The sequence below is a fragment of the Pseudophryne corroboree genome, chromosome 2 (assembly GCF_028390025.1).
Source record: "Pseudophryne corroboree isolate aPseCor3 chromosome 2, aPseCor3.hap2, whole genome shotgun sequence".
Lineage (NCBI taxonomy): Eukaryota > Metazoa > Chordata > Amphibia > Anura > Myobatrachidae > Pseudophryne > Pseudophryne corroboree.
This window is the reverse complement of record NC_086445.1, coordinates 1015231841-1015246454: the sequence shown is the minus strand read 5'-3', so window position 1 is coordinate 1015246454 and position 14614 is coordinate 1015231841. Positions and strand designations below refer to the sequence as shown.

The 14614-nt window shown below is 52.6% G+C and overlaps 1 protein-coding gene across 1 annotated transcript in view; it reads left to right on the top strand.

Moving 5' to 3' along the window:
* Positions 1 to 13986: 13986 nt before the first annotated feature.
* The window catches only part of C2CD2 (C2 calcium dependent domain containing 2), an 83324-nt gene continuing 82696 nt past the window's right edge, over positions 13987 to 14614 (top strand). The window contains exon 1 of the mRNA XM_063956684.1: positions 13987 to 14238. The gene's annotated coding sequence lies outside the window, so the exon portion shown is untranslated. The remainder of the gene's footprint in view (positions 14239 to 14614) is intronic.

Below are 14614 nucleotides of genomic sequence, written 5' to 3'. Positions count from 1 at the left end.
CACATCGTTCATGAATTCCTGGAAGACTGCCGGGGCATTAGAGAGCCCAAAAGGCATCACCAAATATTCATAATGCCCTGAGTGGGTATTAAAGGCAGTCTTCAATTCATCCCCCTCTCCTTTTCGGATTAGATTGTAAGCACCGCGTAGGTCAATCTTAGAAAAAATGGTGGCAGTACGAAGCTGGTCAAACAAAACCGAAATGAGAGGCAGTGGGTACGAGTTTTTAATCATGATACGGTTCAATTCCCTGAAGTCGATGCAGGGTCGCAACGAACCGTCCTTTTTACCCACGAAGAAGAACCCCGACCCAACTGGGGACTGTGAGGGTCTGATAAATCCCTTAGCCAAGTTCTCCTGAATGTACTCTGCCATAGCCTGAGTCTCAGGACGTGACAGGGAGTACAACCTGCTCTTGGGAAGCTTAGCATCCGGCAACAAATCAATGGCACAGTCATAGGGGCGATGGGGAGGTAGTACCTCCGCAACTTTTTTGGAGAACACATCCGCAAAATCTGCATAACATCCTGGCAATCCTGGCAAACTTAGCTGCGAGAGCCTGACTGGAAGGCTCAAGCAACTCCTGAAACAATCACTACCCCAACTAAGAATCTCCCCAGAGACCCAGTCAAATTGAGGGTTATGGGCCCTTAACCAGGGTAACCCCAAAACCAATGGGGCAAAAGAACAGACCGTCACATAAAAAGACAATTTTTCAGAGTGTGTGGCTCCAATAAACAAAGGAATTTGGCTGGTGCAGGAGGTAATTTTACCCTGGGACAATGGTTCCCCGTTTAACCCACAGATCTCAATCTCTGATGCCAAAGGTACTGAGGGAACAGAGTGTTCCAGGGCGAATTGACGGTCCATGAAAACCCCATCGGCCCCACTGTCAACAAAGGCCTCAGTCTTGACAGTTTGACCGAGGATCTCCAAAGTCACTGGAATGAGAAAAGTCTTTTTGGGAAATTCTGACTTCTGGCCTGACAGGATATTTCCCATCACCCTCAGGCCCTGAAGTTTTCCGTTTTTTCTGGGCATGATACTACAACATGACCTTTATTCCCACAGTACAAACACAAACCCTGCTGTCTCCTCCGCGTCTTCTCACGCGAGGAGAGGCGGGTAGCCCCAATCTGCATAGGCTCCTCGGAATATTCCTCAGAGTCTGAGGTTCCCTTGGGAAAAAAGGAAACTGCGGTCTCCCTTTCAAGCCTACGCTCTCTCAGCCGTCTATCCACCCGGATGGATAACTGCATGAGCTGATCTAAGCTATCAGGCGAGGGATATTGTACCAGTTGGTCCTTTATCTGGTCAGAAAGGCCCCTTCGGTACTGGTTTCTCAGGGCTGGGTCATTCCACTGGGTATCATGAGCCAACCTCCGAAACTCCGTACTATAAACCTCAGCTGGCCGTCGCCCTTGCTTAAGAACCGTAATCTAAGCCTCGGCTGAAGCCATCTTGTCAGGGTCATCATACAAAATGTCCAGTGCCGTAAAAAAAGCATCAACACTTTTAAGCGACGGACAGTCAGGCTGTAACCCATATGCCCAGACCTGTGGGTCTCCTTGTAGCAAGGAAATCACCATGCCCACCCGCTGAATCTCCGACCCAGAAGACTGGGGCCTAAGCCTGAAATACAGCTTACAGCTCTCCTTGAAACAAAAGAACTGCGAGCGATCTCCAGAAAAACGATCCGGGAGATTTACTTTCGGCTCCTTAACCCCTGAACTTGCCGCTGCTGCAGCGGGAGCTCCGCTAGCGGCCTGCGGGGTGTTCATTTTAATGGACATCTCATTAAATTGTCGAGTCAGGACCTGCACCTGATCGACCACCTGTTGCAAAGTATTTTGAGGGGTATGCTCCATATTCCCACAAAATTTCAACAGGAGTAGGGCTGCTGAATATGTTACGCACACCAGTGCTAACAGGAGTACACCGGTGTATGAACAGAGAGGGAAGCGAAGCAAACGAACTCACAGACAGTATAACATAACATACACAGGAGGTGATGGAATAACTAATAAACACAAAGTGAACGGAGAAGCCCAAAGGCTCAGGAATTGGGTGTCTCCCTAGTGTCAGGAATGCTCAGATGGAATAGAGCGGACAATGAAGCGATGTGTAGTGATTTAACATGTGGAGCACCTGAAATGATGTTGCTAAGAGCAACAGAAAAAACCCCAAAGGGTTACCAACGGGTGTGGGAATAAACTCCTTGGTCAGAGATAGAAATATAGACACAAGGAGAGTATCCACAATCCTAACCCCCACTTGCAGGGCACAGGTTCAGCTTACTGCCACTAAACTGACACCTGGACGCCCTGCACAGTGAGGGAGGATTAAGCAAGCAGGTCTGAGAGTACAGCCGCAAACCTGCTGGGTTCACAGAATAGCAAAAGAACCCCAGCAGGTCAAACAACTGACTCCAGTCTTACTGCTAGGTCCGGATTGGCAGAATGAAGTACCGAATCCCAAGGCCTATTCGCAGTAAGCAACAAGTAAATACAAAGTCACACAGTACTAGCTAACTCTCTGGAACTGACTAACAAACAAAGATTCAGCAGCATTTGCCTAGCCTGAGAGGATGGTTTATATAGCAGGTGCTGTCCACGCCCCACTCAGACCTCACAGACTGTGAGCACAAAACCAGCGCCGGATTCCCTGCCGTGCACAGAGCCTGTAACCACTACACAGTAAAAACCCGGACCGGAGTATCAGCTGCGCTCAGGTTACTTCGCTAACACTTGCCTCCCGGTTGCCATGGCGACGTGGCAGCACAGAGCAGGAGATCCTAACAGGTGGCCAGACCACCAGCCTCTGGATCCTGGGTGGCATCCACTACAGGGAGGCTGCGTGTCTTCCCTGATCTACTGCGCACAGGCAGGGGACCTGCTATGTCCACAGCAACTTGCTGCAAGGGTTCCCCTATGGGCAGAGGCCCAGAGACAACACAACCGCTGGAGTGCCCCAGCTGCCAACGCATGGCACCAGCCTTACAGTTGGTCTGGGCGTCATCCGACATTCCAGACCAGGGTAAGCACTGTGTCAGGCACTTCAGGGTATGGTCTATCTCAGGGTTACTGTCCAAAGGGGTTTCGCTGGCAACCAACACCGGTTGCACAGGAAAGTTCCCTGGGGGGACCAGTTGGACACATTCCCTACCTAGTCTATCCCCTCCCACTTTCCTGTCTACCCTGTACCCTAACCCTTCCCGCCAGGTCAAACTTCCCGCCCCAACCCTGTCAAGGCCGCTGCCAGAGTGGCGCCTCATGCCTTTCGGGGATGGGTCAGAGAGTTGAGCCTCCCTAAACTCCTGCCTGTGGCCCTCAATCTCTCCTAAATTGGGACACTCTACAGGGGGATCTAGGTGGGGACTACTAGGGTCAGTCTGGTAGGGGTCAGTCATGGAAAAGTCAGTGTGGTTTCTCATACTCACCGCCGGAGTTGGCAAACCACTTGGGTCAGGAGCATCATTGGGCACCCCCACAGGATCAAACGAGCTGGAACCAACATCCTCTGCGTTGCTAGGGGACGTAGGCATACCAGAGGCAAAAGGCATGCGGGGTCGATGTGCCGATCTAGCCGCTGTAATCTTTTCCTCTGGGCTGGTTGATGCTGTGGTTGGCTGTGCTGGCAGTTGTCTAGCAGCTGTAGTCTTTTCCTCTGGGCTGGGCTGTGCTGGAGCAGCTGATGTCAACGGTGGTTGTGGAACTTGACTCCGGGGAATGACGCCAACAAACGTAGTGACGATCCCACCACCCAGATCATTTCCTAGGACCACATCAGTTGGGAGACCATCCATGACGGCAACTTCTTGCAACTCTAGTCCAGCTCCCCAGTCCAGGTAGACTCTTGCCATGGGAACCGCTTTCTCCATTCCATCTGCCAGGGTGACCTTGGCAGTGCGACCCTGCAATCAGAGCCGGCCATAGGTATAGGCAAACTAGGCAATTGCCTAGGGCATTTGATATGCCTAGGGGCATCAGCAGCTTCTGCTGATTAAAATGATATGCGGCATGCCTATATTCTGTGTGTAGCATTTCATATGCAGATACAGCCAGTGTCTCACACAGTATATAGGCATGCTGCATATAATTTTAATCAGCAGAAGCTGCTTGTGCATCCTAGCCACATAGCAATGCAAATAAGTTTCATTTTAATAGAAAAAAGGTGCCCAATGTTAGCATTGAGGCAAGATTTATGAGGACACATCTGTATCCAAGCAGAGGCAGAGGTCACAGTGTTAGTGGCAGTGTGAGTGCTGTGTGCATGTGAGTGGGTTGGTTGTGCAGTAGTGCTCGGAATATGTGTAAGGAGCATTGTGTGTGTCATGTAAAAATGCATTAACAATGTGCAACATATGTGTGTCATTATGTATATAAGGGCATTAATAATGTGTGGCATATGTGTAACAGGGTACTACTGTATGTGTGTCATGTGTATAGGGGCACTAATAATGTGCAGCAAATGTGTAAGGGGCACTATATGTGTCATTATGTGTATAAGGGTATTAATATTGTGCGGCATATGTGTACGGGACATTATGTGTAAAAGGGCATTAATAAAGGCTGTCATAATGTGTAAGGTGCATTATGTTTATAAGGACATTAATAATGTGTCTCATATGTGTAAGGGGCATTACTGTGTGGAATTGTGTATAAATGCATTACTAATGTGTGGCATTATGTGTATAAGGTGCTCTACTATGTGGCCTTGCGTATAGAAAGGTCACTACTGTGTCATCTAATGTGAGTAAAGAGCAATAGGGTGTGATGTAATGTGAATAAGGACTAATTCAGTGTGATGTAATGTGAATAAGGGGCTCTACTGTGAGGAGTAACGTTTATAAGATAAAGTGATACTACTGTGGGATGTAATGTGAATTAAGGACACTATTGCATGATCAAATGTGAATATAGTTGCAGTACTGTGTGGCTTAATTGGAATTGGGGATACTATTGTGTGGCCATGCCCCTTGTCAGCAAAAACACACTCCTTTTTGGGCTGTGTGCAAATGTGCGAACTGTTCCTATTTAAAATATAGGGGGTACAAACACCAAAATAAAGACCTCTATGGGTGAGGGGTGATGGTGCTGGGAAAGAGGTGCAAGGTCAGAGGCGGAGCCAGCGGTGGTGCTAGGGGGCACCAGCCAAAAGCTTGCCTAGGGCATCATATTGGTTAGGGCCGGCTCTGCCTGCAATACTGCAGCAGGATCTATAAGGTGGGGGCTCACCACAGTGATTGAGGCCCCAGAGTCTCTTAGGCCTTCTGCCTGCAGGGGCCCCACGTGGACCGGCTGCAGGTGCCTCCACATGTTGTGTAGGGGCTGTTTGGCCATGCAGGTGACTTTCTCCGCAGAGTGCACCTGTCTCTTGCCACACTCTATCGGACTGACTGGAGGGGGAACAGTCTCTGTAGGCTCATCTCCTCTCGTCAAACAAGCGATCCGGGCTCCAGCACTCGGATTTGGGGCACGAGTCTGGGGTGCTTGGGATGCAGGACAGTTCATCCTCAGATGTCCGATTTTCCCACAGCCGTAGCACTTCTTCTCCAGTCGTGGCACCGATGATCTCTGATCAGTTGCAGGGACGCTGCGGTGCGGTTGCTGGCCAAGAGCACCCGGGTTGGAAGATGCTTATCTTTGGGGGTAATGAGCAGAAGAGGGGAGTTCCCTTGGTGGTACAGTCTTTTGGAGCTGGCTGCTGGCTGGGCGCTTCTGGCCCTGTGGCCGAATTGCCACATACTTGTCTGCTAACTGGGCAGCCATTTTTAAGCTGGGTGGCTCCCGATCTAGCACCCACTCCTTCACTTCTGGGGCGCACCTGCGGTAGAACTGCTCCCTGCAGATCAGGTCGATCAGTGCATCCCATGTAGTGGCTTCCGAATCCTTCACCCACTTCACCACGTACTGCTGCAGCTGGTTGGCGAACTGCTCATGGGTGCTGCTAGGATTCTTGGGCAAGTCTCTGAACTTCTTCCTGTAAGACTCTGGAGTGATGAAGAATCGCTGGAGGAGGGCCCGTGAGACTTCGTCGTAGTCCCCACAGTCCTCCGTGGCCACTCCTTGATAGGCCTCCAAGGCCTCTCCATGCAGAGTGGGCACAAGGTGTCTCACCCACTCCGACTTGGGTAAATCTTGTAGTTTACAAGTCCTTTCAAAAACTTGTAAATGTCCATCAATGTCCCCATCACTGTCTGCAAACTTGGCAAACTGAATACGTCCTGATCTGTGTACAACAGCTGACAACGGCTCCCGGGGCTACCACGGCCTGTGGTGCCCGCTCATCACGCCACATCTGGATGATGATCAAGCGCTCTTGCTCCGTTGCCCTTTCCCCCAATTCCGCTAGCCGATCTGCTAGGGTATCCGGGCCGCCCCCCCTGGGACGTTGGGATCCTGGCCCTGCTAGGGATTGCTGGGAAACATTGCTGCTGTGAGAGAGGGCGGGGCTTGTGGGTCTCACCGGTTCCTTACGAAGGTCCACTGTTGGGCGGTCCTCTGCGATGCTGACGCCGTCAGTGCTTTCCACCTCCGCCCGATGGGACTCCTCCAAGCTCATGAGCGCCGCCTTCATGACGCTTCTGGACGCGCTGAAAGGGATATCCACACCCTTCTCCTGGCACACGATCTCCAGAACATCCTTGGACATTCCGCTGAATTCCGCCATCTTGTGCGTTCTCCTGCGCTGCAGTTACTACTCTCCTGAGTAACTCGGCTTCTCCAATCGGGTGATGAAAAGCCGCCTGGGATAATCCCACCGCTATGCCACCAATTTCTGTGACAGGACGGTCCCGTACAAAAGCACTCGCCGCTTTCACGTCCCGTCTCCTGCGCACAGAATGGAGGGTCAGTCAAGTTGGCCTGACCACATAGGGGATTCCCGCTTACCGTCAGTAACCGCCTGCTACTGACTCCACCCACTGCGCTGTGGGCGGGTTTATGCTGCCACCACCAAACTCCTACCCTGCCGTGGCGTTTGGAACCACGGTTCTGCTCTGTATGTGCCGACGCACTGCCTTACCACACCTGTGTGGTGTTGACGAATCCCCACTAGGCACTTGCTAGGCCTCTACCGGTAGCTGGCGGAAGGCGGAACTTGGAGACGTTAGGTGCTTCCCTGGACAGCCGGAGGACGGGGCTATGTTTGGTATAACCCTGTAGGTCACAAGATGAAGCAATCTTCTTGAGGCAGATGATTTTTATTTGCTCAATAATAGCTTTTTAAAAAGGCTTCTCCCTATTGCTAGGGGCAACAGCATACAACAAGATGTTTCAGCAGAATAAAGATGGTACAATACAATTTCCATGGGGCAACTGCCCTCCTTTTATCCTACTCCAATACACATTACCACAGGGGGTAAGCCCGCCCTGTGGTGTACAACCAATCAATGTTTACCCATGAGCTGTGCATGCCTTGGTCACATGCACAGCTAACATTGTTCTCTATGGACAGTGGGGAGTGGTCGTTCTCCTTTGACTGTCCCATCCTGGAGGATCAGGATACGCCCCGGTGCCGTTCAGTCTAGGCTGGGGGAAGTTTTCACTCCTAAACTGACTTCCAGAAACCTGCCCGGGACCTAGCCCACTGCCTGCAGCCTGGATTTGGGCTCCAGAGCTGGGCAGCCTAGCTCCCCGGTCCAGGTTTCCGGGCCACTACGGGTGATCTCCATGGAGCTCCAGAAAACCACTCAGCTTATTTCAAAGCTGAGCTTCTTCTCTCTCTCCCAATGCCCCTTTCAAGTGTGAGGCTGGAAGGGAAAGTATTCCGTTTTTGGGGAAAAGGTCTGGGAGAATCCATCAGCCTGCACAGCCATGGATTCCCCCCTCCTGGGACACACAACCAAGTAAGTGCAATTTACCTTTAAATACGTTTCAGCTAAATACATGTGTTTCCCTTTAAATATACTCTGAGCCTGTGCCCTGCACAGGCTCCACATTCCCAGGCACTGCAGTGCCTCATAACCAGTCCAATATCTCTTACATTTAAATACATTGTTTTGTTGTTTTTTAAATACTGTGCCCAGCGCTCAGCGCTGGGCTCCCCTAGCCCTGCAGCCTGGCTGCTAGGGCTCTCTCTCAGCGCTGGAGGTATGGGGCTGGCTTCCCCCATCCTCCAGCCTGCCTGCCTCTGGGGTCCAGGGAGCTGGCTCTCCCTGTCCCCCCAGAGCGGCATTCACTTTTGTAGCCTCGCCGCACGGAGCGGCGCACCCCCCTGATCCGAAGCCCGGCAGCCCGGGACACTTGTCCCGGCCGCCGTGGCTCTGTGTCCTTTGCAGCGCTGAGGTGCCGGGAGCGTAGCTCCCGGACCCCAGCACTCACCAACCTACTCATCCCCCCGCCGCTAGGGAGCCGGCTAGCCCGGTCCCCCATGAGCGGCGCACTCTGGTGGCCTCGCCGCGCAGGGGGCCGGTTAGCCCGGTCCCCTGTATGCGGCGCTAAAATCTGGTGCCCTAGCCGCAGCGTCCGGCGGGGAGCCGGGCTGTGGCGCACCCCCCCTTTCCGCCCAGCAGCCCGGGACGTTCGTCCCGGCTGCCGCGGCTGACCACTTCCGATGGGCTGAGGCAACCACGGGGCGCGCTGCAGCAGGAGCTGAGCTCCCACCCGCAGCGGCTCACCCTTCTCCCCCGGCGCACAGCTCAGTGCGCCGGGGGGCTGTGCTCACCGCTGCCGTTGCCGGGAGCAGAGCTCCCGGACCCTGGCGGTCAGCGGCGCACTCCGATCGATGCAGCGGGAGCTGATCTCCCAGCTGCAGCGGTTCACCTCTCCCCCGGCGCGCACACTCTGCTCAGCGCGCCGGGGGCTGCCCTCACTGCCGCGGTCGCCGGAGAGGTCCGGGACCGCGGCACTTTGTTAAAATACATTTTTTTTACATTAATAAAAACACGGCGCCTAGCGCCCACAATATTTTGAATATGGCGCCCAGCGCCCATTGTCCTGATAATGGCGCCGGGCACTAGGGGTTAACCCCTTCAGTGCCACGTCGGCCATTTTCCACGTGGGCTGGGGGCCTCTCCGGCCACACTATCTTTTTCTTTTCAAATGCAAGATGCCCCCAATTCAATACAGAGGAGGTGGCGCTGAAACATACCTTTGCTCAGGGCACCATGGCACTTAGCTATACCTCTAAGGGGCACTACTGTGGGCATTGTGATAAGGGATAGTACTGTGTGGCGTAACGTGTATAAGGGGCACTACTGTGTGACGTAATGTGAATAAGGGGCACTATTTTGTGGCGTAATATAAATCAGGTGCACTACGTTTGGGGTAATGCGAATAAGATTGTAATACTGTATGGCATAATTTGAATTGTCGGTACCGTTGTGGTCACGCCCCTTCCTTGTGTGAGCACACCCCTTTTTGCTGTGCGCGCTGTCCCTTTTTTACGGATGGGTGGGCGCAAACTTATCATTTGCAGGGGGGCGCCAAACACTCTAGCACCGGCCCTCCTGCGGGCGGCATCTCCTTTAAAAACAGCCTCCTACTGCAGGGTGCTGTGTCCTCCTATCTTCGTTCGTTGTGTCCTAGCCGCCGCCGGCTGTCTCTCCTTCACAGTTGCATTACTGGGAGGAGGCGTGGCTATGGTCCCGAGATGTCCCAGCCTGGCCACGCCTCCTCCCAGTAATGTATCTGTGAAGTAGAGACAGCCGACGGCGGCTAGGACAGAACGAAGATAGGAGGACATAGCACCCTGCGGTAGCAGGCTGTTTTTAAAGGAGATGCCGCCTGCATGGATCTATAGGTAAGCGCTCATCCGCACAGCGGTGGGAGGCTAAAAAGGTAGAGGAGGCCGGCATCATGGGGGCGCCAAAATAATTTTTTTCTACGCCCCCCCCAACCTAAAAACATTCCAGCGCCCCTGGTTGCGCGTGCGCATTGCGCCGCATGCGCAGAAGTGCCATTTTTTTGCCTCATCGCTGTGCAGCGAACGAATGCAGCTAGCAATCAACTCGGAATGCCCCCCTTGTTTCAGCGCTGTATCTTTTTATATTGTTGTTCCTTCTTGTTTAAGGAGAACGACTTTCTCCTAGTGCTACAGCTGCTTAGGAAAACCACTTTTTAATGCACCTGAATTTTAAATACTTGCTATATAACATAATTACAAAAACAATATAACCAACCCAAATATAACTCTCTCTGCACATGTTACATCTGCCCCACCTGCACTGCTGATTTCTCACCACTGCACATCATTCCTGTCGACTTACTGGCTACCTCCTCCGGGGGGGTATGGGTCATTAGGTGGACCACACTTAGGTCAATAGTCATTAGGTCGACCACTGTTGGGCGACATGCATTAAGTCGACATGTTCATTAGGTAGACATGTACTAGGTCGACATGAGGGGTTTTTTAAACTTTTTTTGGTGTATTTTTCTACGTAAAGTCACGGGGAACCCCAATTAGTGCACCGTGTCCCCTCGCATGGCTCGCAAGCTTCGGGCAAGGTTACCGTTCCCAATTGTAGTCCACGTGGATCGTTCAGTATGAAGTTTAAAAAATAAAAATAAAAAAAGTGAAAAACTCATGTCGACCTAATGCATATCGACCAACAGTGGTCGACCTAATGACTGTCGACCTACACGTTGTCGACCTAATGACCGTATCCCTCCTCTGGGAGGGGGCACTCGGGATGACTCTGCAGTGGGCATGGTGCAGAAAATGTGTGTGTGTGTGTGGGGGGGGGGGGGGGGGGTATGACAACATGATTGAATCATTGCGGAGGCGCCGCTCCTGCCACACAAGTGCCAGCATTGTAAAGTGGGGACAATTGGCACGTGTTTCCGTGCGACGCACCAATTATCAATAAATCATATGGTGAAGAGGCATAGTGAAAGAATAACCATCGGTTCCACACATCTGAGGTGAACGTACAGTATATGTGAATGTACAGTGTATAATCTATAAAGAATCTCTTGTATTGGGGTAATGCTGGATTATCACTAGCCTGTACAGCACAGAACTGGTGCAACTGGAAATGCGGCACCACTTCCAGAAGGAAACACCCCATGCTGAAAGCCAGGGCCGGTTCTAGCCCTTGTGGCGCCCCGGGCGAAAATAGGGGCGTGGCTTCATAAAGGGGTGTGGTCAATGTGCCCCCAGTAGTATTTCCCCCGTTTGTGCCCCCAGTAGTATTGCCCCCGTTTGTGCCCCCAGTAGTATTGCCCCCGTTTGTGCCCACGGTAGTATTGCCCCCGTTTGTGCCCCCGGTAGTATTGCCCCCATTTGTGCCCCCAGTAGTATTGCCCCCGTTTGTGCCCCCGGTAGTATTGCCCCCGTTTGTGCCCCCGTTTGTGCCCCCGGTAGTATTGCCCCCGTTTGTGCCCCCAGTAGTATTGCCCCCGTTTGTGCCGCTTTAAAAAAAAAAAATTAATACTTACCTGACCGCTCCTGCCCTCCATCTCTGGCCGCTGTCGCCGCTCCTCTGATCTATGGGAGAGACGTCATGACGTTTCTCCCATAGAACCGCATAGACACTAGAGGTCAATCATGACCCCTAGTTTCTGAGTGCCGCTCCCACAATGCAATGCGGTGCGCGATGACTTCACCGCGCACCGCACAGCAGTACCGGCACCGGGGGTGGGGGCACCACCAGTAGCGGATCTTGCCACGGCGGCAGCGCCCTCCGGATGGCGGCGGCGCCCTCTGGAAGGTGGCGCCCCGGGCAAAAATCCTGTGTGCCCGTAGCAAGATCCGCTACTGTTGAAAGCACTAGGGGGGAAATTCTGGCATCTACTAGAGAATATATAGGTTGGCTGAATACAGGAATGCTTAGTCATTGCAGGACGTGTTGCCGTGTGCATATAGCTTGCATCAAGTGCGGGTTACGAGGGACGGTCCTTTCATTTGTTCCAGTTTTGTTGTTATAATTTACAGTAAAGCCAGGATGCCACGTACATGTGTTACATTGCTGACAATTCCTGTTACATGTGTGCAGGGACGTTTCAACAGAGGAGGGGGCCCGTGTGCTCCTCCAGGATGGCCCCCTCATCTGCACGGCGCAGTAGTCTCCGGCATTTGCTGGAGGTTACTGCACAGGTCTCCGGAAACAGTCGCTCACCATGTTCCGGGGACCAATTTAACTGCTGCACATAGGCGGCGGCCATTTTGGCTTGCAATTTTTGCCACGACTGCAGTGCCCGACGCTGAGCTCCGGAAAAGTAAGTATTAGAAAATGGGTGCAGTGTGTGCGGTGTGCCCCCCCCCCCCCCTGAACCCAGGGCCCCGTGTGCACCACACCCATTGCACCCATGATAGAAACACCAGTGGGTGTATGGTGATTCCCACTTCTGTGTGATGGTGAAGGTAAGGAAGGAATCTTTGTTGGTCCACAAATTCGTCAACTTCTTAAGGATGAAAACTTCAACCAAGTCCTCCAGACAACAGAAGTGATGCCCCAGAAGCAGAGTACGGTACAGGCGACAAGCAGAGAGAAAGCACTCTCATGAATTGGGCACTATGGGCGGGATGTACTAAGCCTTGAAAAGTGATAATTTCACTGTGATAAAGTACCAGCCAATCAGCTCTTAGCTTCCATGTCAAAGGCCGGGTTAGAAAAATGACAGTTAGGAGCCGATTGGCTGGTGCTTTATCACAGTGAAATTATCACTTTTCAAGGTTTAGTACATCCCGCGTTATGTGAGATAGCTCTTTTGGTTGCTGTATGTTGTTTGGGTTTGTGTTATTTACGATTGATTGAAATAAAAACACTTTTATGTTTTATCAAGAAAATATCAGATTATTTTAAAATATATTTTCACCAAGACTATATTACTGAAATACAGAGAGCGCAAGTATTGTGGCTCAAAAACCAGAGCCAATAAAAACAGTCTGCAGTCATATTGGTTCTCGTGACCTCACATTAGTAAAGTATGACTAAGGGGTTCTATTTACTAAGCCTTGGATGGAGATAAAGTACCAGCCAATCGGCTCCTAACTACCATTTTTCAAACACAGCCTGTGACATGGTAGTTAGGAGCTGATTGGCTGGGACTTATCTCCAGCGACTTTATCTCCATCCAAGGCTTAGTAAATAGACCCCTATGTTTAGAAAGAAAACCAATGAGACATATTTCTTTGTTGTACAGTGAATTATTATTAGTGATGGTTACTGCACTCTACCTGTAACTGTCATTGAATTATCATTACATGTTGGTTCGGGTGTGGTATGACTGGCCGTCTGTCTGGGTCCCGGCGCTCAGCATACTGGTGCCGGAATCCCGACCGCCGGAATGCTGGCAGCGGGGCAAGCGCAAATGAGCCCCATGCTGGCATGGGGCTCCCTCCAGGGGTGTTGTGGACACCCCAAAAGGAAGAATAGTTTCCAGTATGCTGCGCGCCGGGATCCCGACAGCCGGCCAGTCGAGTGCCATCGATTGATCCTGTCTCTAAACAGAGCCATCATCCACTAGCAGGCACTACTGCATCATGGGGTCTGTATTCCTCTCCAGCAGAAATTACCAGGACTGGCGTTCTGTGATGGGCAGGTCAGGCCCCTGTAATATGCAGGTCAGGCCTCTGTAACATTCAGATCAGGCCCTTGTGATTGACAGGTCAGGCCCCTGTAATATTCAGGTCAGGCCCCTGTAATATTCAGGTCAGGCCTCTGTGATGGACAGGTCAGGCCCCTGTAATATGTAGGTCAGGCCCCTGTGATGGGTAGGTCAGGCCCCTGTAATATGCATATCAGGCCGCTATGATGGGCAGGTCAGGCCCCTGTGATGGGTAAGTCAGGCCTCTGTAATATGTAGATCAGGCCGCTATGATGGGCAGGTCAAGCCCCTGTGATGGACAGGTCAGGCCTCTGTGATGATGGGCAGGTCAGGCCCCTGTGATGGACAGGTCAGGACCCTGTGATATGCAGGTCAGGCCCCTGTGATCGGCAGGTCAGGCCCCTGTGGAGGCTGCCATAGCTGTGTGATGCAGCCCCGGCTTCTCCCCAGTACGCCATACACAGGCAATAGAAGAGGCTCCCGGCAGCTGACGGGTTAACCTCCCTCCCGAGCCCGGGCAGTTGGGCGTGTCCTGTGCCACCTCCCACCGCGGCCTCCTCCACTCACACTCCCACAGCCGCTGGGAGGCCGTCATTATGCAGATGTAGCCCCGCCCCCAGTTATTCCGCTCCCTCTCTCTCCCTGTGGCCGGCGGCCGGCGCTGGGCTCCTGCAGTCACGCTGTGCGGGGGGATCACACAAGGCCCGGGTCGCCCCGGGGGACAGCTGCTGACTCACAGGAACAGGTAGGAGCGGCCACTGTGTGCAGGAACGGTGCCCTTGTGCGGGGAGGGGGGACTGGATCCTGAGGGCAGATCCCTGAGTCACATCTCCTGGCATGGGCACAGTAGCCAGGGGCAGGGGGCAATGCTGACCATCGCGGTGCTGCTCAGGAGCCTCTGATCCTGGCAGGAAAGGGGGGGGCAGCAGGGGCACTCTGTAAACTGGTCCGGGCATGAGCAGGGGGGCCAGCCTCTCTGTGCAGTGTGCCCTGGCAGGGGTTAATGGGATTCTCCACCAGGGCAGCTGCTGCTGTGTAAGGAAACTATTGATACAATGTATGTGGGAGTTGTGAACAATGAGAGTTCAGTTCCTGTTTGTGTCACCAGGAAGTGTGCGCAG